This window comes from Pelmatolapia mariae, linkage group LG10_11 (genome assembly GCF_036321145.2).
Source record: "Pelmatolapia mariae isolate MD_Pm_ZW linkage group LG10_11, Pm_UMD_F_2, whole genome shotgun sequence".
In the NCBI taxonomy this organism is placed as follows: Eukaryota; Metazoa; Chordata; class Actinopteri; order Cichliformes; family Cichlidae; genus Pelmatolapia; species Pelmatolapia mariae.
In genome coordinates, this window is record NC_086236.1 from 11446255 (window position 1) to 11466070 (window position 19816).

Sequence of the window (19816 nt, forward strand, 5' to 3'; positions counted from 1 at the left end):
TGCATCTGGAATCATCTGGAAGAGCTATAATAGCCTTTGGGGTTTAGGCTGAGTGGCAGCTGAGAGCATGCAGGTTCCACTTTATTAGGACCAAAAATCACAACTCCGTCACTAATGTTGCTATAGCACCAGCATGAAAATTGCTAGACACAGAGGCAACCTGCTGCAAATCTTGTTCTCAAACTCGCTTTCTAATTTGATCATTGTCTTATCTTGCGTGTAAGTTCAAACTGTATTGAACTATGCTGCAAAATGATAATAAAGTTGATGAATCCAGCAGCTAGTTATGGCAGGTGGCCATTTCCAAAGCTTTACCTTTGGCTTGTGCAGGTCCATTAAGCTCCACCATTAATTTAGCCCCTTAATGACTGGTTTTAGTGGAAGTCATCCTGCTATTATTCGGTTACAGTCCTTTCACCTTCCAGATGGGCAGCGAAAAGCCATTGCATGGTATTTATCTACCTACAGGTTTGCCTGCAGCATTTTCGGCCAGGTTAGTCAATGCACTTTATGTTTGACAAGCGGCTGAAGAAGTGGGCAGGGACCAATAACACAAGCTATTGATCAGATGACACTCAAGGTTAAGTGTTGGGCTGCAGAAAGGCAACACCGAGGGGGAGCAATTATGTTTGAGTGGCACATCTGGTGTTCTGGATAATGTTGATGGTGTTAAATTGTGTGTGTTTGCATGTTTGTGTATGTGTATGTTTCTGCGATGCAGTCCGAGGTCTCATTGGTGGGTAGTGTGGGAAACCAAAAAGCCAGGAATCACAGGTGTGTTTAGCAGGGTGGGCATTTACAATATGGACACAAGTTTGGAAAAATGAAAAATTAACCTAAATGATGTGAGAAGGGTTTTTTCCCCGCGTTGATTTTCTTCCATGCAGCCAAATGCTTGATCTCAGGGCGAACATTTTAAATACAAGCCTTAGTCATGTTTTGGGGATCATATACCTCAAAGCACTAGGTTAGAAGGCATATTCAGGAGTCTTTCTTTGGTTTTCATGGTTCTCTCTGTTGGTGCTTTTCTTCTATTCTGGTAGCTTTGATGTAAAAATCACAACCCCTTGGCCATTTTCCAAGAAGCCAACTCCAGCCTCACTGTTTTTCCCACAGTCTCTGAACTTGTTCTCTTATGAAACACAGTGTGTTTTTCTATTATTTTTATTATTTTGCCCCTCCATGTTGCCTTTGCCTTATTTAATGTATAAACCAAGCAAGTAAACCACCATTCAAAGCTCTGTCCTGCTGTCAGGTAAATCTTTTTTTTCACCACAAATTGAATAGAGGGCAATATGTGCTTTGCTAATACTCCTTAGATGATTACATTCTTATTGATTTTACCCTCGTACTCTACCTTTTTACAATCCCAGCAGGGTTCTTTTTGACCTATTTTGTACTTTTTTTTAACTGTCACTGGGTCCTGTGTTAAGTGGATCCCACTTAAACACCTATTTTTGTCTCCAAGAGCATAGATTTAGAATTAAAATCAAAGAATAACACTGATTAGATTTACTGATGCGTTGTCAGAAATGAGAAGCAGCAATAACATCACAGGTGCCATTATTCAATAGTGCTATTATCCAAACAGCACAAACATGGGGCAAAACCTACTGAGATGCATCATGTGAAAAGGCAGCAAAAGATACAAACCGAGAACTCAGGTGGGGCAGAAAATGCGATTAGGGACAAGCGCACTTTCCAGTATTTCCAGTGATTGTCACCTGCACAGATTTAAACTATGTCCAAAAGAACATAGGTTATTTAACAGTTTCGAATACAAAAATGATGAATAGCTTATATTTTGCCCCAAATAAGCATCCATCGAACCTTTCAGGTATGAGGTTGCAATTCTTTGCAACCTGACCAGTCAGCCTGCGACATTTGTGAATTTTCGGTCTTTAGTCTGTTGAGATAGACACTGTGACTGATCAGCAGTTTCTTGTAAACCAGGTGTTCAATCATTCACGAACACACAACAATTGACTATTTATTAATTTTACATTAATACTGAACCACAATAACTCAGTTTGATTCATAAAGTTAACAAAGATAGATAAATGAAAAATGTTTTTTGTATCTGCAAGTTGTGAAATTTTAAGAGCAAGCAGTGAAATCCAAAACTAGATATAGATTAAAACATACCGAAGCGAAAGTGGTCTGTCTCATAAGCACTTCATCTTTGAATCTATCCTGTAGTTTACTGCATTGTGTGGAAGCTAGCTTTACTCCGTGTCACTAGAATCTGCAGTTTTTGTCTTCTTGATTATTGTGTCCATGTCCCATTAATTTCAGTTGCCTGTGCATAGACATTTGCCAGAACAATGATGGGAGACCAGTGCTGGTCAAGATACCCATTGCTTTGCTCTGAAATCACTTACAATTTGCATATTATTACTCATGGTGCCTTCAAAATGTTTTTGAAGGTACCAAAAAAAAGTTAAGTAACCAAATAGCTAGAGGTATATCATCACTGAAGGAACCTCTAATGTGTTTAATAAAAAGAAATGCTTTAAAAAATATAAGATTGATATTTTTGCCATTTTATGGTAAAAAGCTACTCAAGTTGGTATTTCAGTGCAAAGTTGTTGTTGTTTTTTCTCTTTTATTGCTTATTTTGCAGTTCACACCATTAATTCAGAGGTTTTGCTCAGAAGAGCCAGAAAAAGAATGACCTCTTGTTCTGCTTTACAGAATAATCAACATTCTCTTTCCCATAGAGCATATTGCGGGACAGAGATAACAGCATAATGGCTTTAAATTAGCTCTGTAGCCTCCTAATGGTTTAGGGTTTCAACAGGGTTCTGTTTCCCAACATTTATTACAGTGTCAACATTCTGTAGGAGTCGGTTGCTTGTACACGTGACCTTTGTGTCCAAATTAAAACCACTGTAATTACACAATAATAAATGTGCAGGAACGTGCCTCGTGGACTGTGCCAGTGATGCGCGTGCCAAGGTGATTCACATTACCTAAATGTTCAGTAAAAGACAACACAGTGCATTAGAATTGAAACTGCTAAGTGAGCAGGCTTATTGAGAGATATCTGTAGCCTGCAGATGTAATATATGTGAACGCACAAGGTCAGAGCTCCTGTGAGGATACATGTGTAGTATATAGAGCTGCCCTGGGGTGATACGTGGACTGCATGCGCATTATGGCGAGTAACCTTTTGGAAAATGTGGAGACTGGGATATCTATGCTGCAATTTTAATTGTGCCATTTCAAGCTATTGTGGTTTTCAGTATGGGTTACGTTGTACATGGAGTCACCGAATGCACCTTCAGTAAACTGCATGCTTTTTAACTGAAAGGTAGAACACACTAGTGTGATATGATAATGTGTGGATTCTCTATGTTCCTATTCATTTTAGAAATTTACAATATAGTGCAACCTTTGTGAATTGCGTAATAATAATTATTAATAATAAATATATCTAGTATTTTTTCATCAAAGGCTGTAGTATTTAAAGCTGAATCTCTCAGAATATCATGACAGTCCTCCAATTTGAATTTGCATTAATAGATGAAAACTTAAAAAGCAGGAATTTTGGAGGTCCTTCAGTCTGTGCGCAGAAGAGCATTCAAACAGCAGAGAAAGATAAACAGTAATGCACAGGAACGTGCCTCTGCTCCTTTTTCAGCTGTTTGTTTATTTTAAGTCTTCATGACTGACTCTCAATCATCAAGAAAACAACAGGAGTGGACCAGAGGACTGATAGGAAAGTGATGCAATGTGAGAGGAAACAGCAATGCAGCAGCAGAAAGACAGCAAGATGTTTTAAAAGAAAATATGAGAAGTGCTGACACTGATATCTCAGAGGTTCGTGACTATATTGTACCTGATCAGAGGAGTAGCCTAAACTTCATCTTGCTTTTTCTGTTTGTTTGCTTTTTTTTTGGTTTTCTTTACAATAGAAAATGCTGGAAGCATGTTGGTATGTAGTGCATGCCAAGGTTGCCGAAGCTGAAGGTCATGTAACTGTATATTTACAGAGCCTTTAGTCATTGAGGGACAGTGCAACGAACCACTGGTTCCATATTTTTTTTATTTTATTTGCAAAAGTACACAGCTGGAAAACTTCTAATTAGGTCCAGGTTGGTTTTCTGTGGTTCATATTGCTTCTCCATGTTTCTCCCACATGCAGTTCTTTCCCTCTAAGCATTTACTCAACTGTGAGTATTTGTTTTCCGTGACGCCAACTAAGAGTGGAATTATGCTGTGATGCTGGGCTGCACTGGCAGGGCCACTCAGCGGCTCTGACTAATTAATCAAAGGAGAGAAGTTGAGACAGAGAGGTAAAAAGAGAGTGAGAAAGAGGAGGATGACATAAAAAAGAAGGGAGGGGAGAGAGCATCATATGGGGAATTGGCTATTCTGAGAAGGCTAGTGGAGGAACGATAGTGGAAAGTGGTACTGGTGAAAAAAGAGAGAGAAAGGGGGAGAAAGCTCCTCTTTGTCACCAGTAGGACAAATAAGAGAAAGTGAAAACAGAGGTAAGACAATGATTTGGTTGTAATTGAATATGTAAGAGACTTAGAACAGCCTTGCTAAATAAATGCAGGTTAATAGGTTGAAGAAGGAACTTTGTACAGCCTCAGCAGGTGTATTCTGGTGAATTGCACATGTGAAATATGTGTGACCCCCATAAAGGGTGATATATGAATTTATCTGTATTCATTTATAAAATGGCAAAGCCCTGAAAAATGACCCATGGAATTGTGTTTGTATCCCATTTTGTGTGAAGCTTGCATTAAATATAACGAAGAAAATGATTTACCGTTAGCGCAGCAAATGTGAAAGGGAGGTTAGCCCCAAGAGTTTAATTAAACCTAACACATCTCAACACGGCTGAATAAGAAGAGTTTCATGTATCTCAAGGTTATCAGATTCTTTATTTGATCTGTTCATTTTCAGCTGAATCAATACATTTTGCAGTCAGTAAAATGTTATAATAATGACATATGATGATTATCAAGGAGCAAAGGTGGTCATCAAGGCAGTTGCCAAAGCACCAAGGTTTAAACTGAGAAAACCAGACTGTAAACACATGATTTTCATTCACACATATGTAGGTATTCGAAGACCAAAATTAACATAGACTATAATTTGCATTTCATCATGCCTGAGTAGGGAGTTTGTTTCTATATCATGTGTATTATCCAAGCCTCTGGGTAGATGCTTTCAGATGTTTCCTGCTGAGCTTGGGTTCCATGCTATCACGCTTACAGATTACATGGACAAAAAAGCTTTAAGGGATGTCCGTGTTGCAAGATAAAATCTTCGTGTAGCTCCTGTCAAGGTTTGATCTTTTGTGCTACTCGAGTTTGCTCTTAATCTGCACAAATGATCTTGCTGAGATCGGATGTCAGTTTTACATGGTGAGCCTGTTGTTCTCTGACAGCCCTGTGAGTGAGCAACCTCCAGCTAAGCTGTCAACAGCAAAGTGACTTTGAAGTGAAGGTCTTGGAATAGTCTTCAGCACCCACACACGCAAAATTACATCAGTCTTTCCTCTGCTTTTTATTGTGTTTTTGGCCATTTTGTTTGCACCATGTCCTTCTCCACTCCTTCAGTTCTACTTACAAATTCCTCTCACCTAGTTCACATTGCAGCCTTGTAGCAGTTAGTGAAATAATCGTGAAATGTAATCTATTGATTCGTGTTCTTGGACATGATTTTCCCCTTTTTTTGTGCACAACACCTGCCATGGAGTCTGAGGGAAGTTCGATTCGTGTCCATGGACACAAGGTTAAGTGCTTCCAATTTTAAAGAGCAAAAACATTCACATTAGGACTTTGGGGGCCTGGTGGAGGCGTAAGTCAGTCGCCACTTGCGCAAGAGACTGCAGATCAAATCCCACACAGGATTTTTTTTTTTTTTTTACACTCTCTTTTGGTGCATTTACACTTAAACTGCATTTTTCATCCCTGTTTTCTAATCACTTATTTTTTGGATAGATTTTGGCAACAGACGTGTGCAGTTAGGCTTAGTGAAAGATAAAGGTTCAAATGCAATGTTAAGTTTTATTTTTTTTACTTGCCTGGGTTATACATTCTCTCAGAGGGGTCTTAAAGGATACCTTCCCTTTTGTTATTTCCTTTCCTTTCATTTCTCCTGGCCAGTGTCTGATACCTCATTACTGGTCAGTGAACCTTTAAAGCTAATTGCCAGTGTGTATAAGGGCCTTTTTGGTGACTTCCAAGTGCCGTTTCTATTTCTGGGTAATTACCCAGTGTCAGGTAGCTGCAGTAACAGGTAAGAGACAGTTGAGATTTTGGTTCTACTTTTTATGTGTTGCACTGAGAGAGATCTATTTTGAAGATTCCTGTGGCTTAACTTTGCATCAATAGCAGCTTGCATCTTAATTAGATCCAAGATAGTCCAAAAGTGAAATGCTAAAAGACACACAAAGTATGACTAGACGGGGTGGAGGTGTGTGCATGTGTTTGGGTGTGGGTGGCTGGCTGAGTGGGTGTTTGTGGGGGATGGCATCTTGTGGGCCTTAGTTGTAGCACGTTACTTGGATCTTTCAAATCACTGTTGCTGCACATGTTAAAATACATTTATCCCAGTTATATTTAGTAGTATATTTATATAATACTATATTACTATAATAACACTATATTTAATACTGCTAACCCATAACCATAGGCATTCACATAACCACATGTAAATATGCATTTCATGTACACCGAGAGACCCACAGTCTTTACAGCCAGTGGTCATCCAGCAGTGTTCCGAATACAATAGTGAGAGATGCCCAGTTAGTTGCCATGGCAACTGTGGTTGTCTGTTTAATCTCCAAGTCATTTATTTAGTGCAACACTTACCCACTGCAGCTAATTCCCAGGAGGAGAGGAGGAGAGAGGAGGGGAAACATAAAGTCAAAGAGGAAACAAGCAGAGAGAAACATAAAGCCAGAGGAAGGTAGAGTAAAGTAAGCAATTTGAACCCTGCGCACGATCAACAATTAAGGATTAAACGTGTGCGGCGTGAGATACAGGACTGCATTATCCCCAGGTGCAAACGCTGCACACAGGTGGACATCTTAAGCACATACCAGAGACGAATAGATGAGCCGAGGGAAAGGCAACAGTGAAACATAAAAGAATATTCTGATGGCGTCTGTTGAGGCTCCTTTATACAAAAACGGCACACTGTGTGCATCTAAACACAAAAATAATAATACGTGAGTGATGTCCCCCATGGATAACTAGAGGCAGTGGGCCATCAGTTTATTTTATGGTATTATAAATACACTTAATGTGCACAGCATCTGAGGCACTGCGAAGCACTCTTCAGTGAAATTCTCAACTGAGACATTCATGCTTTGTAAACATCTGCCAGACTTGACATAAATACTGTCTGTGCAGTGCTTTGATAGAAACACTGATTGTTGTACCTGTAAGTAAAATGTAACTTTGACTTTGATGGAGTGGTTTTAGAGTTACTGGAGGGTTGTTTACCTGCAGTTGATGAAGTGTGATGAACTTGTCTTTTACTCCTTGTGATATTCAAGTTCTCTTGTTTTCCTATCCCAATCGCCAAATAATTAAATAAATGAGCAAGCAAGCGGTATATTACATATCATCCAGGTAGGATCTGTTATTTGCCATCATCTCTCTACTCTTTAAATACAGCTTTATTGGAGAAGGTCAATACTACTGTTGTGTCACAGTGTTCAATATGGAGTTGGAGCCACGAGTTTACCATAACGAATAGCAGCACTAAAATGGATTATCTGGATCATTTTAGTTTACAAAATATATAGAAAAGCTATGTAGGAATTATATAAACATGTACATAAAGCAACAGGAATACTGAGGTATTCACAAAAGGAAAAATAAGTAAATAAAACTTCACAGCACTGACACTTTTTAAATTAAATTTTATTGCTGCACTACCACCTGGATGATTGGAATGATTAGGCTTGAGTTGAATAACAAGAATGAAGGAAATCCAGTACTATATTCTCTGCAGGGGCTTGAAATGGAAATGCTTCATACACTGATATTTACATTTGTAGGATTTGGCTTATCTTATTTTAATGCTTGGTTATTTTGTAGGTTGATTTTTAAATCTTGATCAGCAAATGGGAGCTATGATCAAAGGCTGCTGACCTTTAGCCCCATCCCCCCCAAAATCAAAAATCCATATTAAATCACTTTAAAGCCTAATCCATGAAATTAATTTTTTTGAAAATGGACATGTGAAGTCTTTATTATATAGATAAATGTATAAAACAAGAATGAATATTTGCATATATGAGTTTCAGTTTGGATCATATTTGCTACAACAGTAGCAAATATGTAAATGTAAATTGTTAATGTGGTTAATCTGGTAGAGTTCATCTGAAAATTACTGGTGTATAGCTCAAGACTGCAGAGTCCATCACTTACAAGCAAAAGGAAACATGTCAGGTCAGGAGTGGCACCAGGACTACACTTGTCAATTTTTTCTAGATTCATGAGGTTGTACACCAAAACTTTGTCCCCTAAAGTGTGGGGTAGAGTTCTGCTGAAAGAAACTGATAGTATTTGTCATCATTCTAGACATATGTACCAAAACAACATTTACTCACTGTTTGCTCCATTCACCAGATTTGCTTCATCCATTTTCACAAAACAAAATCCATGTTGAAGGATCATCTTTGTGGTGCACTGGAGATCCAGCACACATCACAGATGCAGAACTGCAAGGAAACAGAATGAGATATAACATTCTATATAAAACCTGTTGTGCATGGAGAGATGATCCTGAAAGGGGAGAACAGATCAATTTAAATAAGGTGTGGTTTTATAACAACTGTTATTATTATAATTATTTTCTTTCTTATTGACCAGATTCCAGAATCTTATACATCGAGATGTGGCAGCATCTCCAACCAAATTTAATAAGTTGGTTTAAGCCAATTAAAACTGAATATAAAAAGTGTTTATAGCTTAATAGTTGCTAAACTGGAATAACCTGCAGTAGCGCTCTTACATCTACATTGCATTTGTCTTTCCGCACAGATTATAAAAAACTGGATGTTCTCTGAGAGATATTGACATTTACAGATATGTAGCGAATTAATAACTTAAAAAGATGAAGCAAGTTGAAAGAAAGTCAGTGTGCCCAACAGTGATTGCAGTAAAAAGTAAGTTACCATCACATGGATGATGTATAAAATTGTAATATTGGCAGATACGTTTTCCCATTTTAAAAAACACTAACTAAAAATCAAAAGCTGAGGTTAGTGCCTCATCTACTCATTAAGATGACACAAAAATTCATCCACAAGCAGCTGAATTTTAATCTTCATATGAACTATTATGAAGATATAACTGTATAGTTCAGGTATATGTTATAAAATTCCTATTAATTTTTTTTTTACAAATTGTAAATGTCAATTTTAATCCAAGCTACTAAACTGAGGCAATCTCAGCAGGATGTCTTTGATGAGAGAGAGCAAAACCAAATGTTTGTTTTGAGTCTGTTAAACATGCTGCAGTTGTCACGGTGAAGAACAAATTGCACGTCTACTTGTCAATCGCTTGTTTCTTTGACTCTGAGTAGTTAAGTAATCTGGGTCTTCTAAGTGTAGCTCAAGGCTAAATTTGCAAGGAAAAATCCCACAGTACATGTAGAACATCATATAAGAATTATTAAGATATGACTTCTTATTGGTGACGCACTCGCTGTTCTACCAGACATCTAATATCTCTTATAATTACACATGCTGAATAATCCCATCCGACACTGCCTATGTCCCTGCTTCTCAATTTCCCTCATCCATCTATCCTTCTTTCATTTCCACCACTTTAATTTCATCGTTATGACTCTAATTAGCCATAGAGATGTAAATCCACGCTTCGCAGGGCCTTGAGGGGTTTCGGTTTGACCTATTACCCTTCCCGACATTTCTTTTCTGCCCCCTCCCCATCCCCATTTCTTATTCCTATTTTTTTCTCTTTTCTCTTTCTTTTTGCAACCAATGGGTCCCGAGGGCAGCAAGTGTGTTTCAGTGCACCGTAATTCACAGGCAGCAACCCCCTAGGCTGTTAGTGGCACAGCATGTGGTCTGCTTTTATCTCTCTCCTCTAACTCCCACTCTGGCGAGGAAATAATTCATTATCATGCCTCCATTGATTTGGTATTTCTCTAGCTTCTTTGGTGGAACAATCCCCCTTTTCTTCCTCTTCTTTTCTTCTTATTTTAACACCCTTCTCCAATTTCAAACAAGTGTGCATCTTCACCAGTGTTTGTTTAACTCTCTGTAAGTGTGGGTCTGCATGGAAGTGATGATTTTTCTGTTTTTTCTCCTCTCATCTCTTCAACAATATCCCCCCCAAGCATCCACCTTCATCAGCTTTGAAAATGTTCTCTCAGAACAAAGGAGATAAACATGGCAGAAAAGGGCAAAAACTAGGGTGTTTTTTTGTTTTTTGTTTTTTTGTTTTTTGCATAAAAAAAGAATATGGTAGCTGAAAACAAGACAACCCAACAAGGTAAGAATAGGACCATATAATCCGTCGTGGTTGGATAACTTTAGCTTATGGCTACACTGCTGTTACAATGCTTCTGTGTAAGAAAGCAAGGAATATTTCCTGTAGAGAGAGCATTCTTCTCTTTGGGTTAACATCTGCTCCGTGTAAATCATCAGCAAGTTGGTCCAGATGGTGTGGTCATAGTGATAAGGTTATGTTTTGATAAAAGAGTTGTTTTCTCCTCTTTATGTATATGATGGAGATGAACACAGGCCAGCGCTGAGTGACGTCACTAAGCTGAACCCAACAAACAAGACAACAAACACTCTGATCTTATAAAGGGATGAAAGAAAGTGGAACGGAGTAAAGTGGGAAAAGAATTAAAGTACAAGTGACTAGATGTGGTTGCCTCAAGCTGAAAGCTTATTTCCAAACAACTGAATCACATACACACACACATCCGAAGCCCAAACAAACACCTAAGGGGTTATTTGTTTTAGTACCCCCATATTCAAAAGGATGAAATTGTGTTTGGATCAACCTAAGGACTACAGCTTTAGATAAGTTACAAAAAAAAAGATGCAAATGTTAACCTGGTGATTCTGCCTGCCTACATGTGTTTACCTGGGAGGAAGGAGAAAATAGGATTTGGGAAGAGGCCAGGAGTGTCAAGAAAAGAGAAGGACAGCTAAGATTGGGAGGATTTAGAAGAGCAGGTGATGTATAATTGCATGTTTGCACATGTTTATCAAGGCTTAGAGGAGCACAGAGGTGGGCTGAGAGAGGTGCATCGTGAGGAGCAATCAGGGAGTTGAATGGGGGTGCAGACAAAACAAGTAGGTAATACATAATTTTGTGTTTATAGGAGTTTGGGCCAGACTGGAGGAAAGATTAGGAGGGTATAAGAGTTTCGAGATTGAAATATAAAGTAAAAGAGCAGCAGAAGTGAAAGGCTAAAGCAGAAGCACAATGGACTAGCTGGGTCTAAATCTATGTTAACTTTTGAGACCATGTACTCTTTATACACATTCCTACTATATCACTGACATTTGAGAGACACCAGCCAGAGAGGACAGATGCTTCTCAGTGCTGGAAGCTGAACTATGACAAGCACACAAGTATAGTAAATACACTTACAGGGACAACAACCGTCAAACATGTTTTAAAAACTTTAGTTATACACATCACCTTTCTTATCAAGACAAATCAGTTGCAAAGTGCTGTGTGTACAATTCTGTGTGCTTGTGTAGAAGGCGATTTGATAGAAACACCAACTAAACCTGACAGATCAGGTTCTTGTTTTACAGAGAAGTTTCGATTAGTTTTCTTGCAGTTTTCATAAAGCCACACTGAGGTTTCCTGAGCCGTTAAAAAGAATTACAGTTCTCCTGCATGGCACTCAAGCCAGCAGCCAATATCATTTAGTAGCCTTCAAAGTATTTCTAAAGCCAGAGTTTTCATTCAGTAAGCCTTGAAAGAGCAGCTTTGACAGCTTCAGAAAGCTTATATAGTCAAACTTTTTAAAGTGCAAGAGCGAGGTTGATGATAGGGGAGCAGGTATTCCCAAATCTCCAGAGCCTTTATTCTCAAGAGTGCGGTGTGATTCTCTGGTTTAGTTCAATGGTGCACGCTCCCAGCTGAGTGTTAGTACACAGTATCTCCTGTGGCAACAAGCTCCTGTTCAACCCAGTCTTCTAAAACAACATGCGCTGAGCTACCTTGAGGGTTAAAGCTCAGAGGCTTTTTCATACCGAGATGATGCAGTGGTTTTTTTTCTCTTTTTTTGGTGTGCCAGGCTAAATCCAAGTTACAAGCAACACGCAGATGGAACACCTTGAAGTGTAGATATACTACACATCAGGCATCCAGAAAGAAATTCTGAAGCTTTTGAGTTTGATGCCTTGATGTCATGGAACAGAGCCGTGACATTCAGGATTGCAGGAGGCTGCAGAAAAGTATCTGAGGATTTGGAAGGCACACGCCAGCTGGGAGATAGAAACATAAAGAGATCAGAATGTAATCTATAATTCACAAAGCATTGGGCAAATTAGACCCCACTTCACCCATGACATAATTGTTTGTTTACACGAATTCTCTCCAGTCGAAAGCTTTTATCTTAAGATGGGTATGTAGGAGAAAGATATCTAATGATAGTGGACTGCCTGAGATAATTGTCTCAATTGTTTATCTCTTTTACATGAGAGCTTTTTGAGGTTTGACACCTTTTGTGGCTCATTTCTGTGCCCTGCATCAGAACTTTGAAAAAATATGCTTACTGCATTGTTTATTGCCAGATGAAGGTCTGGGACAGATTTGCCTCATTGTCTGCAACTCATAATGGACTGCAAATGCAAAATTGCCATTGTGACAAAGATCTGAGTCTGCTGGCAAAGCCTCTGTGCTGACACCCATTCTGTATGATGTGCATTTGGTTACCTGCATTCTTAATGTGACAAGCAGTGGAAACATTAATATACTATCTCTTGAAGCAGAAAGGTCAGCTGATATCAAATTTTTACAGGAGATGGTTGGAAATGGTACCCATGTCACTTTAATCAGGTAATTCCAACCCCCAGCCTTTGTGCTGCCCACATACAGTCCTACCATTAAGCATGCAAAAATTTAGCCTGAAACTTTCGTAGTTATTTCCAAAGCTCCTGTCATGCTTGGAGGATCCATAATAATTTTGAAGTTCAGCATACGCATGCTGTAGACAAAATTTATTCGCCCATAATTCATTACACGGTAGAAGGAGAGAGAAAGACGGAGGGGGAGTTCTCCTGGGGAAAATATGGAGCAATTAATCAACTTCATCAGCTCATCAGCAGCTTTTTAAAAACACCGTTAGTGGTTATAATGGAGCCATGTTGCACTACCTATTTAGTTCAATTTTCTGCTAATTAATCAGCCTATATTACTAAGGTATAAAGGAGGAAAATATAGTCAGGTACAAACCACCTGTAATCTCCTCCTTAGTTCAGTCTGTTTATATATCAAAGGATCAGCACATGAATGAAGACATTTCCATAAACTGTGTGTGTGTGTGTGTGTGTGTGTGTGTGTGTGTGTGGTTAAATTAATGCAAAAATGCATTAAATTCTAGTGAATCCCTTTTTCTTTTTTTTACAATCAGCTGGTCTGTTAAGTGGTCCCCAAGTTGCAAAGACAAGGGACCATTTATTTTTAATGAATGTTTATGTAATGAGAGCATTATTTTTATTGAATCATCAACACTAGTTCAGAGACTTATAATAAATGTACTGATATATGTATATACAGTCTTTAGCATAGGCTGTAATCATTTAGCCCAAACAAATCTAATCGTGTTATGTTACTACCATAAAATAAAATGAGCGTGGTTTCCTGGAACTGGAAGAAATGTGAAAGGAGTGTCCTGACGGTAAATGTGATACTTAAGCCAACGCTGAGCTACATTAATCTACAAATATGGAGTCATAATTCTGAAAAGTCATGCTCTTGTCTGTAGATAATAAAGAAACCTTAAACCAAAGCCAAAACTGTTGCCATTAGTATTCATAACAGAGGCAACTCTGAAGGCTATTGCTAATGTGTAGTTTTATTCTTCAGAGACTCTTGATTCTGTGTATGGAGTTGCTAAATTGGAGGAGAACTATGACAAAATATTTAAAGTGACAAGACTTGTACCCCGCCTCTATGGAAGGAATGGGAAAGGCTCCAGCCCTTTCATGACCCTGATATGGATATGTGGAAGAGGATGCATGGACTGATGGATGGATGGATGGATGGATAGATGGATGGATGGATGTTTTACTGAAGATGCAAATGAGATTGTATTGGGAAATTCAATACTGATGTATTACCCTTAAATGCCACATATAACCAATTTACAGTATGCAGTATGGGAGTGATATCTCAGACTCTACAGGCCTCAGTTTGCATGTAAAATGTTAAAGTTGATGACAGTGCAATTAGAAAAAGACTGGACAAGTATGGCTTGTTTGGAAGGGTTGCCAGGAGAAAGCCTTTCCTTTCTTAAAAGAACATGGGCAGCACATTTTCAGTTTGCAAACTTACAAACCACAAAATCTCTGGAACAAGTCCTTTGGACAGATAAGACCAAAGTGGAGATGTCTGGTCATAAAGCACAGTACCAGTGGGTGAAAACCAAACATAGCATATCAGCAACTGTAAAGTATTTCTCTGTATACCAAAGTTTTGTAGAGTCATATGTAAGTTAATCTGTCCAACAGCTAAAGCCTGGCCTAAATTGGTTCATTCAACAGGATAATGATTCCAAGCACAGCAGCAAATCTACAACAGAATGGCTGAAAAAGAAACGAATCAAAGTGTTACAAAGTACTAAGTTCTGACTGCAACCTGATTGAAAGGCTGTAACAGGTTGTAGCAGGAACTTATGTTGTGCATAAATTCATGTCCACAAACTTAAGTGAAACGAAGCAAATTTGTAAAGAAGGATGGGCCAAAAGTCCTCTGCAACCATGTGAGAGACTGATAGTTATGCAGAAAACAGTTACTACACATTATTGCTGATAAAATTTTTGTATTTAGTTTTTACAGCACTCCGTGCAGTACTCTGATAACGTTCTTCTTTGCTATGATGACTGTATGTCATCACAGCATACAAGCTGCCTCCTACTAACTTGTTCCAATACATTAGTTCTGTAACTCACAGCAAAAACTGTTGGTCATAGACATACTACCAGGTGTGTACATACAGGACTGTAAATTTGATGTTGAGCTGGGAGAGAACTTGTATACTCAGCATTCTAGATCAATAATTTTAAAAAGTATAAATGGTGAAAATATACCTCATCTGAAGATGGCCTGCCTCGATTTCTGGAATCACAACTCGACTGTACCTTATTTTGTTGAAAAGAGCTGAACCTTTGCATTTTTCCAGCTAGGTTCAAATCAATGAACCATGATTTTTATAAACATTTTTAATGCTTAAAAAGTTCTGTCAGTTTGTTTAGTTATACATCCACATTTTAAATTGTGGATGTCGTTCTCGAAAACACCTAACTTACACCAGTCATTCTTGTGATAATTTTACTCACGAAGTGTTACCATTTATCACAAAGACCACTATGTGACTTGAATATGTGATGAAGTAATATAAAGTATGGATTTTGTATGTATGCTGCTGCAATTCTAAGTAAATTTGTGGAAGCAATTATGCTTTTTTGTGACGTGAGAAATGATACAAAGGTTGGTTGATGTCCTAAAGTGGATATTTTACCAGGATGCAGGATGCCCCCATATTTTAGACTAATTGGTAACCTCAGGGGTGTCAGTTAAGCAATTCAGCTACAATTAAAACAGTACGCCATTTAAAATCATTATACCGTATCGGTTTTTAAAATGCATTCAACTATATGAATAATTCCAATACTATAATACTATTTGAATATTTCCAAGTAAAAATAGAATTACTGGAATTCACAGAAATGCATATAGACTTCATGTACATAGCCGACTTTCTGTATTTGATATGCTTAGTGATTTATATTAAAAAATGTAGTAAGTGCAGCAGCATGCCAGATAAGTGTTTCCAATTTGTCACACTGCAAAACACCATTAATTTAAAATGAACAATGTGGAGAATATAAATGAGCTCTACCTCTTCATTTGAGAAAGGGTGTTGACAAATAAAAGAGATACAGTGTTTTTTCCTGATTATTATCTTTGTCTTGTTAGATGCAAATTCTATTTTTTTGTTTCCCTTTTTTTTTTCTTTAAAGAACAAAAAAACTACACATAAGAAAAAAAAATGCATCTTTTTTTTAGAATGTAAAAAAAAAAACCTTTTAAAATATAGTGTTCAGTATGCTCTCTTTACTTCAGTCTTAATCAAAGACCTATGTGGAGTGGTTTGTATGAAAAGATGCCTTCATGGGAGCTTCATGAAAACTGATGATTGGGCTTTCTTTCCTCCAGACTGCAGCTCTAATCACAAATAATACTGGTTAATGTTTGCATTTGTATAAAATGCATAGACTCTGTAATTCCATGCATGCACATTTAAAAACATACTTTTCAGTGTTCTTGTGTAAACCCAGATTCACACAGTGTATCTCATTCTGCATTCTGTAACTGTTGAGGTGGACCTCCAGGTCAGGTCAAGCTGTGGCTCCTGCAGTGCAGAGTTCTGCTGCAGGCCACTAATCTCGCTCACCCTCCTCCTTCACAAGGCTGAAAAGGCTTTAAAACGAGAAAGACCACTTAGCCAGCTCTGTCAGAAAACTGCCAGTGGTTTACAGTAAGAGGCATAGCTGGGGAGGGGAGAGAGAGTGGGTTGAGGGGACTTTCCTTCTTCCATAAAGATGAAAGATTATCCAGATTGTCAGAGATTGTATGCCACTATCAGATGAGGGTATAGCTTTAATGAATGGGGTCTCATCCGACCAAATGAAGTATGGGAGATTAGCTCAAGACTGTCAGCTTGTTTCCATTAAGCCTTTCCGAGCAGGATGGATTTTTTTGGACTTTGAAAGTTAAAATGCCCTCGGTTTTATTAAACCAAATGGTGCGAACGTAAAATTTCTTTCCGAGTTGTGTCTTAAGACTTTTAATTCTTTGTACATTTTCTTCTTGAAGTTATGCAAGCCACTTCATGCTGTTTGCCTAAAAGCGAAAATAACAGATGTAAATATGTAATAAAAATGTGATGGATAAATAAAACCTGCACATAGAACAGTTGTATTAGTATTAGTTTGGCTTATAGAAAGCTTTAACTCCTCAAGCTCATAGCTATAGTTGAAATTCAATTACAACATAACATACAGTATTTTTTGAAATATGAACTTTTTTCTCTCTGTTTAGACTGGAAAGAAATGTCCTCAGTTTTATTAAACTTTATTATGCAAATGTTTTTCAACACAATTTAGTGATGTCAGAAAGTGATGATATCCTCGACCTTCAGGGGTGATATCATAGAAAATATCTGATTCACTGTGGAGACAACCTTTACCTGCCCTAACAAGGATAACCTTGTGTGGATGTGGTTCTGGTAGTGGAATGAGCTTTCCAGATATTACGTGATTGGTTATTTAAATCCCAGCCCATCCATGAGCTTCAGCGCCCACAAACCAGACACTGAAACCTAAGTTTCTTTCACTAGCAGGCGAGCACGTTGCATGGTGTGCCAGTGTGAAAATGTAAAGTGTTTCACAGAATCTCTCTTGGGTTAAAAGCTGCTACGTCATGGCAGATCATAACCACTTACATTACCTCACTGGTGTAACCTTAGCATCCCGAATGAAGAATCCCCCCACAAGCAACAGAATGTATAGTATATATTAAAAATAGGGATTTATGGTGTGGGCAAGCCAAGCCTTAGTAAAAAAAAAAGTCCATGAAGCCTCCAGACAGGCAATTAATCTGTTTATATTCCTGACAGGTTACTCCTGTCCTTAGGGGTTGAACAACACAGTAAAGAGAGTTCTGTCCTTCATTAGCAAACTGATGGCAGATCATTATTGAGTTTTGTCCTTTGAATATCACCGCCACCTTGCAATGCACACAGGTCCTCTGTAGCTATGCTCACCTTATGTATGGACTCTGTAGTTAGCAGCCTGTTCCTGCAAAACTGTCCATTAAAGAATGTGGGGGAGACAATGGTTTCCCTTTAAATGGTCTTGGAAACATGCTGTTCCAGAAGGATTTTGGAATTTCTCTTATATAACACTAAAAAATTTGCCTTTTTTGTTAATATAAGTATGCAGACACATTTCTAAAGTATTCTAAAAGTATTTCATTATGCTCGTATTCCTAGTGTTTTCATTTTTGTTCAACCCACCGTTCCTTTTTATTTATTTTTAAAGACATTTGACTGACCCGTTTCTGTTCTTGAAACCTCTGAGAGTTTTTTTTTTTCTTCAATAAACCTAGAGGTAGTAATTTTGACAAATTATTATGCATTCACTATGAAATATCCTATTTTCATTATCAATAACAGCACAGCTTCCAAGCAGCACATAACTCCCATTACTAAGAGTCCTGCTGCTGTGAAGTACCCTCAGCTCATTTTTTAAATGGTTATGCAGATGCAGAAGGAAAATTGGCACAGCCAGATCTCCTACCCAACTAGCTTTAAACATATTGTTTTTAAATGCTAATTCCAACTTAGATTTCTACTATGCTTTTTTTGTTCTGTTTTTTCTTTCTTTCTTTGATCCTAACAAGGCTAGTTTTTTGCATAGTTAATGGGTCCTGCTGGAAAAGAAGCACTACTGTTGCTTTACTAGTAAGTTTAGAGACAAGGAAGAACTTTAACTGGAAAGACAGGGAAGACAAAAAGACAAATTAAAACCTCTGAGAAGAGGAAGAAGTGATACGGAAGGGAAGAATGACAGGCAGCCGTAGAGTCACAAAGACATCAGGTAGGTGAGGCGCTCTGAAAAAGACAAAGACGGATAGAAATAGCCAAAGATGCAAAGACAGCATCACAGAGAAAATGAGGCGGTGGGTGGAAGAGAGAGAGTGAGAGAGATGGGAGAATTTAGAGAAGCAATGAGGAGTGGCTGCGGAGGATTCCTCTATACCTGTGGAGGAGATTAAGGGTCTACATCCAGCGTGATTAATGAGCTGGCCACTGATTGCTCATCCCCAGTCTCCCTCCCATGAATAATCACCACGCCAGCACTCCCAAAGAGAAAGCATGAATTTCTGCGTGTGTATATGAGAAAGAGGAAGACAAAGTGCTTGTGTGTACATTAGATATGCAGCACATCAAGAGTATGCATATATGAGAGACATTAAATGAGCAGTATGCATGTACAATATGTGGAAGAGATGTGATATACACAGAATTAACTGAGTGCACATAGTTATGTCTATATATACACAACATAACTCAGTGTGTCATTGTGCTTTATATGATGTATTTACTAATAGCTGCAGCCCACCTGCAGAGAGCAGCCCTCATACTGAATGCACAGTAAAGCACCAAGATCATTTGTACGCACCGTGGGCTCCCAGTGGGAGATCTGGCTCCCTACTTGCACTGTATAAACCCACTGGTGTCATTATGTTTGGAAGACATTATTACAGTTGATATTGAGGTAGCTCCCCTTATTATTTGTGGTGTATTGTGTGGGGAATGTTGCAAATGAGTGAGGACTGATTAATTGTAATTTTAGATTTATATATATGTGTGTGTGTGTGTGTGTGTGTGTGTGTGTGTGTGTGTGTGTGTGTGTGTGTATTTAAAACGCTATGCTCTTTAAATCACTACTTGTATTGCCTGTATTGCTCATATTTATTTTTATCTGTATACTGTGTGTTTTAATGGGCGCGAATGTGATTTTAATTTACAATAATGCACATTTAACTGCTATTCT

At 38.2% G+C, this 19816-nt stretch overlaps 1 protein-coding gene across 1 annotated transcript in view; it reads left to right on the top strand.

The window, feature by feature from the left end:
- fstl4 (follistatin-like 4) overlaps positions 1 to 19816 on the top strand; it is a 213864-nt gene that overhangs the window by 143642 nt on the left and 50406 nt on the right. The window lies entirely within an intron of this gene.